General features: G+C 38.6%; 1 protein-coding gene and 1 non-coding gene across 2 annotated transcripts in view; one reads left to right on the top strand and one right to left on the bottom strand.

The window, feature by feature from the left end:
• Positions 1-12,662, bottom strand: part of LOC119628919 (uncharacterized) — a 572,605-nt gene that overhangs the window by 517,826 nt on the left and 42,117 nt on the right. The gene's annotated exons all lie outside the window — the stretch shown is intronic.
• Positions 11,474-11,578, top strand: Mir3221 (microRNA mir-3221). The gene has a single exon (NR_107505.1). It is a non-coding gene; the product is annotated as a microRNA mir-3221 (primary transcript).

Here is a 12,662-nt window from a genome sequence, read left to right as displayed (position 1 = left end):
CAACACAAGCTTAGCCCTATCCGTCTAGTGGTAAAGGATCTGGACTACTGTATGGATCTCTTGTTCCAACACGGCTATTGTACTTAATATCGTTGTTATATTTGTTATATATATAGAAGAAGAGGTTGACCTAAGAAACAATAGATGGATTGTGTGAAAGACGATATGTATGAGGGGGGAGTGAGCGAAGAAATGGTATATGATAGAGAAGTATGGAAGGAGAAAACATGGAGACTGGGAAAAGGGCAGGAGAATTATGATGATGATCATTGTCATATTTGATATTTGGAGTTCGAGTGCACTTGTATTTATCTCTTGTGCTTCCGATACACACGAGAGGTTGGTAGATTTGGTAGACTTAGTGAACCAAGGCCTTCGAAAGTTGAAATTTAGTTAAATTTAGCAATCCTCAGACATAAAACACTTAAATAAATAAAAAAGCAATAAAATTATCGAGTCGTTTATTTGTAGAGTCATCAACAAAACAGAATCGGCCCTCGAATTAAATCAAACAAACTTCAGCGTTTATTGAATGCTACTAATGTCTCTTCATGTGTCTTCCCTCGTATTGCTGTGATACTATTTATATTTTTTTAGGTTTTTTTAAACCCTAAACAATTATGAATTGTCTTTTACTCGGTTTTACGGTTTTCGTCTTTCTGTTAGATTGCATGCTCTGAGATCTTAAACGTGTTTTAGAGTCGAATACTAAAATTTAATATAATCGTTAAAGCTATTATCATCATCAATGCAACGCTGAAATGACCTCAACAGAAATGCGAGACGCATTGAATGTTAATTGGAAGAAAAAAAACACTGCTATTTTCGGCAATCCACAAAATAAAACTATTAAGTTAAATTTCAATTTTAAAATGTAGAAAGCGAGGAAAAGACACACCATACATTCGCGTATTTAATTGTGTTTTCACACCCGACGGTGTGGTCCGATGTTAAATCGAATTTCGGAAAGCTTATTAACACAATATTGTAATGCAAACATAACGTGTAGTTGTTAATGCAACCAAATTGAAATAACTATTGATGGTATAAACACTCCAAACAGCGAAGGCACGAGCGTAACTGTCCGTTTAGTAATGATAATTGATTCGGACAATTTACGTAACCGTATATTTGTAGATAAACACTCAGAGCTCTGGAGGATGCAGTTTTGGAGGTTTAATATTTGTTTAGATTGTACGATCGAATGTTTTATTCGGAATCACATAGAAGTGCCCTTGTGCGTATTGTGAACAAGAATAAGTAGGTACCAACCACTAAAGGCGCGAAACAGTCGTGAGTTGAGCTTAAACACGTCATTACGGATCCTCCTGATCCATTAACGGTGCTTTTAGGTACCACAAGCACCGGTCACCATCCTCGTCGAACCCGTCGCTTGCGACGAAGAGCTCTACGAGTGAATTTACCCATAGACCCACTGAGTTTCTCGCCGAATCTTCTCAGTGGGTCGCGTTTCCGATCCGGTGGTAGATTCTGCAAAGCACTGATCTTGCTAGGGCCATTGTTAGCAACACTCCCTGTTTGAGCTCCGTGAGCTCACCTACCTGTCCGCGTGAAGTTGGAATAGCCTCTTAGGCTACCAACGATTAGATAGGGACGTCACCTACACGTCAAGGAGAGAAATAGCCTCTCAAAGCTATCAGCAGAGGTAGGATATAAAAAAAAAGAGTTGAGTTGAGTCATGGAGGGTGGGGCAGCCCTAATACAATTGAGACTTTAACCTTGTTTCCCCCGATGGGCTACTGCGTTCACACTGTAATACTTGTGGATTCCGTTGCCACTGAAACATCAAACTTTATTGGTTTTATTGTAATTTATTCGGTTTTCGCGATGCGACTCGAAAACTATTTTAACAAGTTTAATCTCGCGTTTTTTCCTGTCATTATATTATTTACGATATTTGGAATACTTCACAGTTTTCGTGGTTAAGGATCTATTGAGGTATTAATCGTCGAAATTGGAATGACGTGGTAACTACAGTCTATTTTTCTATAAAAAAAAATCAAAAACTTTTACGTTTCATTACACACAGAACAAACCAACGGTACATTGAGACCTGGCAATTAGTTTTGATGAATTGGTGGTTTTCATTTAATCGTATTAAAACTAAATAGATCTTTAATCGCTACATCGAAATACCGCTATAAAATGAGACGTGAGAAATCGATATTTAATCGAATGAAATCAAAATTTAATCACGTATGTGCTCTTAGAAATGTCTTATTCTTTTTTTTTATTGCTCAGATGGATAGACGAGCTCACAGCCCACCTGATGTTTTTTATTTTTATTACTTAGGTTGGTGGACGACCTCACAGCCCACCTGATGTTAAGTGATTACTGGAGCCCATATACATCTACAAAGTAAAGGTGCCACCCACCTTCAGACAAGTTCTAAGGTCTCAGTATAGTAATACGGCTGCCCTACCTTTCAAACCGAAACGCATTACTGCTTCACGGCAAAAGTAGGCAGGGCGGTGGTACCTACCCGTGCGGACTCACAAGAAATCCTACCACCAGTAATTACGCAAATTATATTTTTGCGGATTCGATTTTTATTACACGATGTTATTCTTTCACCGTGAAAGTCAATCGTGAACATTTCTTAAGTACGTATTTCATTATAAAAATTGGTACCCGCCTGCGGGATTCGAACACCGGTGCATCGCTAGATACGAATGCACCGGACGGCTTATCCTTTGGGCCACGACGACTTCGGATAGCTATAGGCTAATTAAGAATCACGCATGAAGCTTTTAGATATAGTACAAGCTCTGGTCAAACGATCTGCCGATTAAGACTAAACGAATATTAGTACATTACCGTCATGAGACTTGACTTGTAGTACATTACCATCATGAGACTTGACTTGGGCGGAGACAAGGTGCATGAAAAGCCGCGATATCAAAAAGATCGATGCCTTTGAAATGTGGGTGTGGCGGAGGATGCTACAAATACCGTGGACTGCCATGAGAACTAACGAGTCCATTCTAAGGGAGCTAAATATCCGAAAAAGGCTCTCTTCTATCTGCCGGGAACGTGTTATGAGCTTCTTCGGACACATCATGCGGTCTCCCAGACATGAATTAGAGAAGCTCATAATTGCGGGTCGCATAGAGGGCAAGCGCGCCGTGGACAGAACACCAGTCAGATGGTCAGATCTAGTAAGAGAAGCACTTGGTGGTGATTTGAACACGATGGAAGAACGTTACATGTGGTCGCGATCCTCAATAGTGAGGGAACGATATAGAAGAAATCATAAGACTAGTCATAAATAGAGAAGTGACTTGGCTGTGCGCCTGGCTTTGATGGTGTCCTCGTGTTAGTAGTGGTGATGGTAAGAAGACGAAAATCTAACAAGTTCTAGAGGTTCCGGCAACCTCCATTCACATTAACGAGCACTCTCAACCGTCAGCATTTAGCGGTGTAATTATCAGCCCAATGGAATTCAACCAAGTGGAACTAATTATCGAGTTTGATGGGCCGTTGTTTGTATAATTTGTTAAGACTTCTAGGCGACTACGCTCTGAATTCGAACAAGAAATTCATTGATTTCAAATTTAACTTTTTATTTGGTTGAACATCCCGTGTTGAACACGCAGACATCAAAATAAACTCATTCCCATGAACTACAGTTGTTAAATATTTAATATTCATTATAGAAATATAATATAACATACATCTTAGTACAGAATTATTTAAAATTTCAACCTCTAAAACAGGGGTTCCCAAAGTTTCCCAGCGGTCGACAAAAACGAAAAAGCTTTTGCGGGTAGATGAAGTCTAAAAATCGACACCTATTTATTCATTACGCACAAGTTCTTGCTTCAGACTTTCAAGATACTATTTAAGTTGTGTTACGTGTACCGACCTGTTATAAGAATGACGAACTATTTAGTAGGAAGTACCATTGTTTTACTTTTGTTTCTATTTAGTCAATTCTATGTTTTTTTTTTGTTTATTGCCCTTGTAGGCAAACGAGCATACGGCCCACCTGATGGTGAGTGGTTACCATCGCCCATGGACTTCAACAGTGCCAGGGGCAGAGCCAAGACGCTGCCTACCGAATTATTTATTCTTTTCAATTTTAATAAGAAAATGATGTTAAGTTTACTCACTTAACTAATTGCATAGTTTTTTAACTGCAAAGTATTTTGAATTGAAAATAAAAACTAGATATAGGATTTCTAAAGCAATTTGGCTTTGGAGGTCTGAGGTATCAGTTCATTTTGGAAAAGGGGTCTCTTGCCCAAAAACCCTGGCCTAAAACATGACGTCTCTTATTTCTTAAGAGTCGGTATGTAAACTTTGCGTTGATGTGCTAATGTATTCCACAAGACGTGAAGATCCGTTGCTAATAAAAATAATAAAAGGGTTTGCTTGTGACCCATAGGCCTTTTTACCTTGATTTCATGGGTGGTGAGCGAACTAAAGTACCTACTCAGCAAGGAGGGAAGCGATTTCCTTACAAAGGGCAAGAACCTTAGGGGCAGACCAAAGGCAACTGCTCTGGGAATCCATCTACCACCGCTCAGAAAATACAACGAGACTTGTGCTTTGGTTTCTGCAAAGAACTGGCAGCATCGGACAACATTGAGACTGGTATAGGTGGATCTATTAGGAGGGCTAGCAAAGAAACGCTGTCTCATTTTATTCCTAACTAAGACCTTGCCAGATTTAAAGTCCTCAAATATATATTTTTCCCAAATACCATTTCAGTACGTGTTCAAGAACGACTTGTGGGAGATTAACATCGTGTAATAAACTTATATAGGCAAAATTTCGACGAATGGCTAAATATAGCTGTGTTTATTTCTAACGTGATGCTTTCATGAGTTCCGACTTAAAAGAAATTTTCCGAGAAACAAGAAAATTCGATCTTTATCCTGAGGTCGGTGTCAGCACCTACGTTATTATTTCTATGGTAACCAATCCTCGATTAAATGGGGCGCGAAATCGTCTGCCCGTTGATAGAAAAAATATATTGTAATAAACAAAAATTTCAGCATCAAATACAAAAAGAAATCAACAATTGCAATTGCAGCATTTGTGTGAATTTAATTTAATATTTCGCAAAAGCCACAGCGAAACTAGGTCGCAACTGGATAGCTTAAAACAAAAAACGGTAGCAAGGTTGAATTTCAGGTAGACAGGAATAAAAAGCCGGCTTATCCGTTTCTAAGGACTTACACATGTACAAATGTGATCGCACCGATAGAGCTCGGAACTTGAGTTTGTGGGCGGAGCGGAATGCACAGTAGCCACCATTGCAAGCAAATACGGACATACCGTTTATTCAAATTTTTTATTTAATAAAAAATAGATGATGATGAAGAAATAGATTGTTGTGTGCTTAAAGCGATTAGTTGCCCTCAATTAAAAAAAATAGTATTATTATTCGCCAATAGATGTCGGGAAGAGTTGATTATTGAAAACACGAATAAAACAATATTTTCTGAAAATAAATCGTAGCTAGATCGATTTATTGCCACCGATTTTATGAAAATCATTGGAGCCGTTTCCGAGATTCAAATTATATATTTATATACAAGAATTGCTCGTTTAAAGGTATAAGATACTATGTGTCCGTTGTTAAATTGCTAACAGAGTTACAGCTGCGGAGTAAACAGAGAGTGATTTAAAATAATCGCAAACGTCGTTAACAATGTAGGTACGTTGTACGTGGAACTTCACATGGCTATGACGATTAAAATGGAAAAACATAACTGCGACAAAAATACGCATATTATAAATATTCGACAACTAGCACTGAATGGATGAAAATAAGATGTAATGTGGTTAACCACAAGAAAGTATGAAATGCCTTGAAATAGATATTATATTTGTCGTTTCGGGACGAAGGTACATCTTTCCAACGCGCGAAATATTTGGTCTCGGGAATGCAGTATTGAATGCACAGTATTAATTTGTTATGACTTAAAAATTTTAAATAAAAGAGGAATAAAGTAATTTAAAAGGATGATAAAGAGAACAATGGCAAAATACTGTGGGTAAATTAGGAAAACGAGCTACAAAAGAAAACAAAAAATTAAACAAAAACATAATAAATACTCACAAAGCTACATAAGTACGCATGGACAAAAAAAAAGTGTGCATTGCAAGCATTTCTTCAGTAATGCAGATGGCATTTCTTTTCCTAGTTAGTTAGTTTCGAACCCCATCTTTAGATCATGGCGTGATAAAAAAAAAACTGTTTTTTACAAAGATTTTAATAATTGAGCATTAATAAATACGTGTACTTAAAATTAACGCTGAATTTTAACAAGAAATGTTTATTTTCTACGGCGACAGTGCCCACTGTGTGCACAGAGTAAAGAGACAATCAGAGACGGCAAACGTTAGCGTAACATTCTAACGACCCCGGATAATCCGGGCGATCGGACCGACGGACGCCGATCCAATTTAGTCCAGGACAATATCGCCTCTCGGGTCGCGTAACCGTGTTATTTGAGCACAGTACGTGTTTTATAGTGTCGATCTACGATAACTGTTGCCGGCTTGATTTTATTGTAAATCAACTGCTTACTGGGGTGCGGAAAGATTCTCGAGGCATGTTTTATTGGTTGTAAGATTTTTTCACGAGTCTTTGTTGCTATATTTTTACTTCTATAGAAAGGCATTTTTTTCTAGAGTGGGTAATAAGATTGACTCTTTATTTCAATACAGTGAAGGTCTTAACGAGAACTAAGAATACTTAGAAGTAGAGGCAAAACAAATTTTCACTGTTTCTCGTAATATGTATTTATTTTTTTAGTTCTCTCAAATTTTTATAAAGCTTAAATAAAAATTATGATATATTCTGTGAATACCATGTGCTCATCTTTATTTGTTGGATATGCTGGCTTGCACACCCCGAGTCAGAATACATGATTGCTTTGAGGCAATGATGGAACTGATTTCCACGACATCTCAGTTCGCGGTTAGGGTTCATACGTTGATAACAAAATTAGACTGCTTCGTGAGTCGGCTTTTCTGACAGCCTTTACAAATTAGTGAGCCAATACGAAAATATCCTCAACAATAACCTTCCTTTCGTCGTGACGTTCCGATACCGCGCTGTTTACGTAAAGTATTTGTATCGTAAACAAGTTATCGTATGCACATTATATTTACCTTTCGTCCTTCTGGGAACGTCGGGGATGCGCGACTGAGAGCGCAAAAGTGTTTTTAACGAGGACACGCTAAAGATCGTCGGTAGATGTCGCGCAAAAGAAAACAAATATTTACGTTTCTGGCGACTCTAATCATTATTGTAATTCTGTGGAAAGAGTCAATTCTTAAGTTTGACGCTACTACCATCTTTGTATCTTTTTTTCATGTTATTAGGATTAAATATAGAAATTCCGTTTCATTTCCACGGACTACCAACAAAAGGTGTTTGCCGGCTCGTGTTAAATGTCTTGAAACATATTTTGTGTTGGTTATTCAATATGTTAATGACAAAAATAAATTCGAACATTAACACTTGTAGCTGCGATGTAACATTGACTACCTACACAACATTTAGACTGGTTATACGAATTTTTCAAATTCTATAGGACAAGTGTAACTCGACCAGGAAAGAACATATAATATGTATGAGAATTTCTATAGTTTGTGTCAATTTTTTAGATTACAGAGTTAGTGAGAGAGAAAGAGAAAGAGAGAAGTTCCATTTGATTAATTTGCTATTCTTATAATTACTACTTACCCATTTTGATATCCAAATTTAAATAGCGAAAAATTAGAGTTCTATTCTCCTAATCTTTGTCGATTTTCAGGTGACCAAACAAAAAAAAAGGTTAATTTATAATCCAAATTTTACGATAGCTCATGATGTTAAAATTGATAAAACTATTTAGGCAGAGTGAGAGAGTGAGTTGAAAAAAGATCGTGGTTAGATATTATAGTTTGTGCCCATACTAATGTACCAGACGTTTTACTGTTAGTAGGACGTATTGTAAGCCAACATGAGTAGGCTACGTCATCCTGCCTATTCCTGCCATGAAGCAGTGTTCCAGTTTCAATGGTGGAATAGCCGTCACACTTTACAATCCAGAGTTCGACTTCATCTCTGAAAGTCGGACCAGACATTTACGTTGAGATGTCTACATCTAAATTTTACATATACGTTGTCAGGACAACATAAATATATATGGTATATTTTTCATCTGGAAAAGGCACTATTCCCTTGCATAGTTTTATTACACGCTTTACATTAGCTTCAATTGTATGTATGTTTGTAACTGACTCCTTTAGACGCGATTTTGACCCACTTTAAATGGCTAGATTTCATTCAAACTATGTAGATTTATCGAGGACCGATGACAATACACTAATTTGATAAGATTATTCCATTATTTAATTTGCAAAATAAGATTTTTGCCAATTTATATAATTTTTATCTATAGTCGATAAGGCAGGAATTGATGTTATGTTATGTATGTTATGTTGATGACCACTTCGATAAAGCGGCACGACACGAGAACCCTCTCATCGTGGCCGCCGGTAACTACATTCCCGATCCTGCGGAAAGAATGGAAAGCAGTCGACGTCGCCCAAAACACGTCATCTCGGATCCTCCCGATCCACTAACGGTGCTTTTAGGTACCTCAAGCACCGGTCACCGTTCTCGTCGAACCCGTCGCTTGCGACGAAGGGCTCGACGAGTAAATTAACCCTCAGACACAGCCCGCTGAGTTTCTCGCCGGATCTTCTCAGTGGGTCGCGTTTCCGATCCGGTGGTAGATTCTGCGAAGCACGGCTCTTACTAGGGCTCGTGTTAGCAACGTCGTCAGGTTTGAGCCCCGTGAGCTCACCTACTAGTTAAGGTTACGCTGGAATAGCCTCTCAAGGCTACCAGCTTAGGTGGAAAAAAAAAAACGTTGATGACGCTTTTTTACAATAAAATATATATATATTTTTTACACTATTTTCAATTTAAATTTATTAAAATTTATTTTATATTTTTTAGTTGAATTTTGTATAAAACGTGTTTTTTAGTTTTTTATTGTACTATCACGCGCGTAAAGCCGCGTATAGAAGCGAGTAGTAACATAATTTTCATTATAAAGAGCATCATCGTAAAAGAATCATGATAAAATTTAATAGGTCCATTTAAACAGTGAATGCCAACAAAACGTTTCCTTACGAAATAATAGCCGTGTTTACGAAAGATTTAACACAGAATTTGACGCACAGCTATCAAAGCCACGCTAAGATACTCAAACAAATATTACATTCGGTTCGATAAATTTATTATTACGCTAAAACACCTTGTTTGGTTCAGTAATGATGTTACGAGAAATGCGAAATGATTTTTATTCGATAATGTGAATTGTTCAACAGTTGAATAGCTCTTTGTCTCGTAGATTCACGAATATCAACAAGAGATGGCGCTAATGTGTACTTTTATAAAATAAAGTAAAAACGATCAGAAGATAGATTAGATTTTTGTTTTTTTTTATAGCTTGCTGGGAGGGTTTTTGGTTTCTTTTTGGTTTGACACCTAATGTTAAGTGGTTACCGGAGCCCATAGACATCTACAATGTAAACCACCTACATTGAGATATGAGTTCTAAGGTCTCAGCTTTACAGTACAACGGTTTTCCCAACCCTCAAACCGAAACGCATTACTGCTTCACGGCAGAAATAGGCAGGGTGGTGGTACTCTACCCATGCTGATTCCTGTGCCCATCGTGCTTAGATGAAATAGGAAAACTCAACCATGGGTTATCCTCTTAGGGGGCCTATTACTATTGACAGTGTGAGTACAATCACTCGCCTTGAACCCAGACCAAGTATTTTCTGTACTTTTCTGTTCCTACACCCTCCAGTCATCACAATCGTTAAAGTGAAATGTTTACAAATTGATAAAATCACTTGCTTCTTTACCGTGCCCAGAATAATAACACTCTCGCTCATTCATTTCAAAGTATTTAATTCAAACATCCCAAACAAGCTGGCTGATTAATTTCAATGAATAAAAGCTTCCTATTTAAAAAGTTTTACACTCCACTTTTCGGTGGAGGTGAGCTTTGTAAGCGCTTAGAACGGCCAGGGGACGCGTAAAGCCTTCTCGTTAAAGAAGATCTTGTTTTTCTCCACTAGCCGATTCCCGACGACACATGTAATAGTCCCCCGGGGACCTACAACGTTGACCGTTCGATATACACATACGTGATTTTATATCGAAAACTCCTTTAGTTCGGCAATAAAGCTTAAGTTTTAACGATGTTGCTGAAAATATTGTACGAGATTTACAGTCAAAGTTCGTATTTTTATGGGCTTGTGGTCGTAAAAACTGTTTATTGTTGAATGTGCCGAATTATTTCGGGAAGAGAATTGGCTGGCCAGTGTCATGAGCGTATAGAAATACCATAATTAAATGTTTTGTGTTGTAAGCTCTTTTGTAGATATTTTTTTTATTGCATAAATGGGCGGACGAGCTCACAGCCCAACTGGTGTTAAGTGGTTACCGGAGCCCATAGACATCTACAACGTAAACCGCCATCCACCTTCAGATATGAGTTCTAAGGTCTCAATATAGTTACAACGGCTGTCCCACCCTTCCTGCTTCACGGCAGAAACAGGCAGGGTGGTGGTACCCACCCGCGCGGACTCACAAGAGCTCCTACCACCAGTAAAGATCAACACTATATGCTCTTTTTTTCGCAAAATACAATATTCACCCTCGTTATTAGACGTTAGATAGTTAGCAGTCGTCGCGACCAAAAGGATAAGATATTCGGTGCATTCGTGTTGAGCGATGCACCGGTGTTCGAATCCCGCAGGCGGGTACCAATTTTTCTAATGAAATACGTGCTTAACAAATGTTCACGATTGACTTCCACGGTGAAGGAATAACATCGTGTAATAAAAATCAAACCCGCAAAGTTATAATTTGCGTAATTACTGGTGGTAAGACCTCTTGTGAGTCCGCACGGGTAGATACCACCACTCTGGCTATTTCTGCCGTAAAGCAGTAATGCGTTTCGGTTTGAAGGGTAGGGCAGCCGTTGTAACTTTAAGGGACCTTAGAACTTATATCTCAAGGCGGGTGGCACATTTACGATGTGGATGTCTATGGGCTCCAGTAACCACTTCACACCAGGTGGGCTGTGAACTCGTCCACACATCTATGCAATAAAAAAATAAAAAGATATATTATGTTACAATAAGTCACACGGTCGTGTCGTTTAGTATAAAATGGCCTGTTAGCCGTCAAATTAATGACCTAATTAATTCCTTGCCACGGATAACGTCAACGTCATTTTCTTTAAAATGTTTGGTCTGCTAAGTGCTCTTTTACGAAAGAGGTATATAAGAAAAAAAAAAAAAAAAAAACGTTTTTATCGATATCGAACTAAGAACAGCACTATGTGACTTATCCGTCTTTATACTAACAAGACGTTGGATTTGTTGGAACGCGATACTTTTCTCGCGTAAGCACCGTTACATCTTAACAGGAAATTTAGCTTCGGGCAAATAGAGACAGGAAAATGAAGCTTTCTTTAGACAGGCTCTCATCTAAGCCCGACGTTTTAGATTGATTACGATACTAGATAATAATACGTTGTGACTAGATTCTTGCACGTGTCTGAAGATTTTTGCACTAGACGTGATTGGGATTGGGAGTGAAGTTCGTTGAACCTACAGCATCAAACATCAGTCACTGTAGAACACACTAGAGAGAGGGTACTACCAAAAAATATTCACAGAGAAAACGAGTCAGGGAAGTAAGTAATCGAAGATTTATTTTCGAATTATAATTAATTTCCCAAAAACACAACGACGTTACCGTGTAAACACGGCCATCAAAAGAAACAACGCCCAGTAACAAATTGTTTGACAAAAAAAAAACGTTACGACACTTGTGAAAATCAGCAAAAAGTAACCTGTCATAAGCAGGCGAGCTCAACGCCCCGGGCGCGAGTCTCGTGGAAAACAAAAACACAGTATCCGGGCCCTCGATGGCCTCAGGTGTGAGTTTTTAATAAAGGCCCAATCAGTCTGCCGCCGGATGCGGCGTCATGCCGCTCTTCCTCGCCGGAAATGGAGCTCGTGTTTGCCAGCGCCCTCTGTCGGCTTCCCCCGGGCACCGGATGCGACGGTGTCGCCCCCAGCCAACGGAGACTCGAAATGAACTCTACGTTACTCTCTCCGCAATAAACGGGTATTAAAATCTTTTTTGCTTTTTGTTGAGCTGCAGCATAGTTGGTCTTTCGAATACATACATTGTTTTGAGGCATCAAAGACGCCAGTTAAGAAAAGATAGAGAAGATTAAATCTTTTATTTATCTACAGAAAAAATAATGTTTTTTTTATTTTATTGCTTAGGTGGATGAACGAGCTCACAGCCCTCCTGGTGTTAATTGGTTACTGGAGCCCATAGACATCTACAACGTAAATGCGCCACCCACCTCGAGATATAAGTTCTAAGATCTCAGTATAGTTACAACGGCTACCCCACCCTTCGAACCGAAACGCATCACTGCTTCACGGCGGAAATAGGCGGGGTGGTGGTACCTACCCGTGCGGACTCCTAAGAGGTTCTACCACCAGTTCAATTCATTTAAAGGGACTTATGATAATGAAGCATTACAAGCTTATTCGGCAGAGTAAACCTATTTCTGTTGAGGTGTGT

The sequence above is a fragment of the Bombyx mori genome, chromosome 9 (assembly GCF_030269925.1).
Source record: "Bombyx mori chromosome 9, ASM3026992v2".
Classification (NCBI taxonomy): Eukaryota; Metazoa; Arthropoda; class Insecta; order Lepidoptera; family Bombycidae; genus Bombyx; species Bombyx mori.
This window is presented reverse-complemented; position numbering and strand designations above follow the sequence as displayed.